Source organism: Dasypus novemcinctus, chromosome 11 (genome assembly GCF_030445035.2).
Source record: "Dasypus novemcinctus isolate mDasNov1 chromosome 11, mDasNov1.1.hap2, whole genome shotgun sequence".
Lineage (NCBI taxonomy): Eukaryota > Metazoa > Chordata > Mammalia > Cingulata > Dasypodidae > Dasypus > Dasypus novemcinctus.
Genome location: NC_080683.1, coordinates 94,138,658 through 94,142,801, shown reverse-complemented (window position 1 = coordinate 94,142,801; position 4,144 = coordinate 94,138,658). Strand labels below are relative to the sequence as shown.

General features: G+C 40.8%; 1 non-coding gene across 1 annotated transcript; it reads right to left on the bottom strand.

Annotated features, from left to right (window-relative positions):
* Positions 1 to 3,401: 3,401 nt before the first annotated feature.
* LOC111767286 (U4 spliceosomal RNA) lies at positions 3,402 to 3,542 on the bottom strand. Its single transcript, XR_002799141.2, has one exon. It is a non-coding gene; the product is annotated as a U4 spliceosomal RNA (small nuclear RNA).
* Positions 3,543 to 4,144: the final 602 nt, after the last annotated feature.

Sequence of the window (4,144 nt, the reverse complement as noted above, 5' to 3'; positions counted from 1 at the left end):
GCAAACTGGGTTATTTATTTTTTTTATCTTTGAACACTTCCTTAAGATGCTCCAGGTTCATCTTGTGTATTTCCTGCTCCAGTCCTAGAATCAGCTACTTCTCCAAGGAGTTATGGTTTCTTTTATTGGAAAATGGGATCAGAAATCAAGATCTGAGTTATATGTGTCCTCATTACCACTGGGGTTTTGTTTCTTTTAGGCACTTCAGCTGACAGAGCAACGAAATATATGTGTACATGCTAACTTGTATATTTACACATATCTAAATATTTCTCTATGAAACCATCTATATCTACAGTAAGCTGAACATAAGCTCTTACTGATGTCTCCCACTCTAATTCATTACATATGAATCTTTCTAGAATCCTTCCTTTATTTATTTATTAAAGTTTTTTTTTTTTTAATTTTTATTTTTTAAAGATTTATTTATTTATTTAATTTCCCCCCCTCCCCTGGTTGTCTGTTCTTGGTGTCTATTTGCTGCGTCTTGTTTCTTTGTCCGCTTCTGTTGTCGTCAGCGGCACAGGAAGTGTGGGCGGCGCCATTCCTGGGCAGGCTGCTCTTTCTTTTCACGCTGGGCGGCTTTCCCCACGGGCACACTCCTTGCGCGTGGGGCTCCCCACGCAGGGGACACCCTTGTGTAGCACGGCACTCCTTGTGCGCATCAGCACTGCGCATGGCCAGCTCCACACGGGTCAAGGAGGCCCGGGATTTGAACCGCGGACCTCCCATATGGTAGACGGACGCCCTAACCACTGGGCCAAAGTCCGTTTCCCTAAAGATTTATTTTTATTTATTTCTCTCCCCTTCTCCCCCTCTGCCCTGTTGTCTGCCTTCTGTGTTCATTTGCTGTGTGTTCTTTTGTCCGCTTCTGTTGTTGTCAGCGGCATGGGAATCTGTGTCTCTTTTTGTTGTGTCAGCTCTCCGTGTGTGCGGTGCCATTCCTAGGCAGGCTGCACTTTCTTTCGCACTGGGTGGCTCTCCTTACGGGGCACACTCCTTGTGCGTAGGGCTCCCCTATGCAGGGACACCCCTGTGTGGCAGGGCACCCCTGCATGCATCAGCACTGCGCGTGGGCCAGCCCCACACCGGTCAAGGAGGCCCAGGGTTTGAACCGCGCACCTCCCATATGGTAGACGGACACCCTATCCATTGGGCCAAGTCCGCCACTCCATCAGTGAGAAACCTGGTTTTCCCCATCTGCTGTCCTATCTTCTTACTCAACTCTAGTATACAAGTGCAGCAGCATCAGAATTGTTAACCTGTACTCCCACAGGAAACAAATTTATCAAGCAGAATATGGGGCTTATGTAAAGATTCTTTTGCCTTTAATCTACAGACTCTACTCATTTTAGTGTTACTTTGGTTAGCACTTCCCCTCATCTCCCCCTCCTTTGGTGAGGTTGTTTCATACATTTGTAATACAGGTAGAGTTTCTTTTCTCAGTCTATATTCCTTCCTGGAATGACCCAATCAACTTACTTTAAAAAAAAATTTGTATACATTAAGGTTCATTCTCTGTGCTGTTAAATTTGATGGGTGTTGATAAATGCATAGTGTCATGAAGCCATAATTACAGTATCATCCAGAATAGTTTAGCACTCTAAAATTCACCTGTGATTTGTGTATTCAGTCTATGCTCTAGCTACCTAAACCTCTGGCAACCACTAATCTTTTTACTGTTTCCATAGTTTTACTTTTTCTAAAATATCTTAATTGGAATCACATAGTAAGTAGCTTTTCAGATGGCCTTTGTTCACTTAGCAATATGCATTTAGGCTTCTTCAATGTCTTTTGTGACTTGATATCCCACTTGTTTTTACCACTGAATAACATTTCATTGTTTGGATGTATCAGGGTTTATCTTTTCACCTATTCAAGAGCATCCTGTTTGCTGATGGGTTTTAGTGATTACGAATAAAGCTGCTATGAAGGTTTGTTTTTGTGTGGGCACAAGTTTTCAAATCACTTGGGTAATTGCCGAGTAGCACAGTTTCTGGATCAAATAGTGTATTAGGTTACTAGGATTGCCATAACAAATTACTACAAATGTGGTGGCCTAAAACCACAGAAATGTATCCTCTCAGAAGCCAGGAGGCCAGAATCCAAAATCAATGTGCCAGCAGGTCCAGGCTCCCTCTGAAGGCTCTAGAGGAGAGTCTTTCCTTGCCAATCCCGCTTCTGGTGGCTCCAGGTGTTCCTTGGCTTGTGGCTGCGAACTCAGACCTCTACCTCTGTCTTTACATGGTATCCTCCTCTGTGTCTGTGTGTCAGTGTCTTCTTCTATCTTCTATAGACAACACTTGTCATTGGATTTAGGGCCCCTGCAGATAATCAAGGATTATACTATCTTGAGCTTCTTAACTTACTTAAATTTGCAACCCTCCTTTTCCCAAATAAGGTCACTTTCACAGGTTGTAGAGATCAGGACATGGATAGATCTTTTTAGGAGGCCACCATTCAACCCACAGTATGTGATAAGACTGTTTAGCTTTGTAAGTACTGCAGAACTGTCTTCCAAGGTGGCTGTAACATTTTACATTCCTACCCTGAATGAATGAGAGTTCATCTGGTTTTGGTATTATCGCCATGATTTGGTATTATCAGGGTGATTTTTTATTTGAGGTATTCTAAAAGGTGTTTAAGTGTTATCTCATTGTTTCAATTTTCAACTCCCTGATGACAATCAAGTGTTGTTGAGCACCTTTTAATACGCTTATTTTTCATCCGTTTATCTTCTTTGGTGATGTGTTTCTTTAGATCTTGGGCTTACTTTTCAATTGGGTTGTTTTCTTATTTTTGAGTTTTCAGAGATCTTTAAAATCAGTTTGGGGAAGCGGACTTGGCCCAATGGATAGGGCGTCTGCCTACCACATGGGAGGTCCGTGGTTCAAACCCCCAGCCTCCTAGACCTGTGTGGAGCTGGCCCATGCGCAGTGCTGATGCGCGCAAGGAGTGTCCCCCGCATAGGGGAGCCCCACGTGCAAAGAGTGCGCCCGTAAGGAGAGCCGCCCAGTGTGAAATAAAGTGCAGCCTGCCCAGGAATGGCGCCGCACACACGGAGAGCTGACACAGCAAGATGACGCAACAAAAAGAGACACAGATTCCCATGCCGCTGACAACAGAAGCTGACAAAGAACACGCGACAAATGAACACAGAGAACAGACAACTGGGTGGGGGGAGAGAAATAAATAAAATAAATATTTAATAAATAAATAAATAAAATCAGTTTGTAAGATTACTTGCTGGGATTTTTTTGAGATTCCATTGAATCTATAGATCAAGTTGGGAAAAACTAACATGTTAACAATACTAAAATTTTCAGTTCATGAATACAAAATACCTCTCCATTCATTGAGATCACATCTGATTCTTTCATCAGTTTTGGGTTTTTTTTAATTGTCCATAGAGACTGTCAAAAATTGCCAAAGTCGACTAAATTTCAAGTCATCATGGCAGGGTATTGGAAAAAAATTTTCATTAGCAATAATCATGCCTCAGATAAACCTCATTGGCTACAATACCGCCACTGCACAAAGCTCATCAGTTTTATATTAGTCTGCATATAGATTTTTCATTAGATTTATACCTAAGTATTTCATTTATTGGTGATATTATTAAAACTATTGTGTTTTTTATTTCAAATTCCAATTGTTCGTTGCTGGTAAATAGGAAATCAATTGAATTTTGTATATTAAATTGTATCCTGTGACTTACGAGCTTATTCCAGGAGATGTTGTTGTTGTTGTTGTTGATCCTTTGGGATTTGCTACACAGAAAAACTGTAATCTGCCAATTAAGATGGTTTTATTTCTTCTTTTCCAATATCAAGAACTTTTGTTTATTTTTCTGACCTTTTTGCACTACTAAAAATTCCAGTATAATATTGACAAAGAGTGATGAGAGGTGACATCCTTGCCTTGTTCCCAAACTTAGGGGAAAAGCAACTATTTTCTCACCATTAAGTTTGATGTCAGCTGTAGGTTATCTATAGATGTCCTTTATCAAGCTTAGAAAGTTCCCTTCTAGTCCTAGTTTTCTAAGAGTTTCTATAATGAATGGGTGTTACATTTTGTTGAATTCTCTTTTTTTTTTCATCAGGGATCATAAGATGTGATCATATGATTTTATTTTCTTTCATGT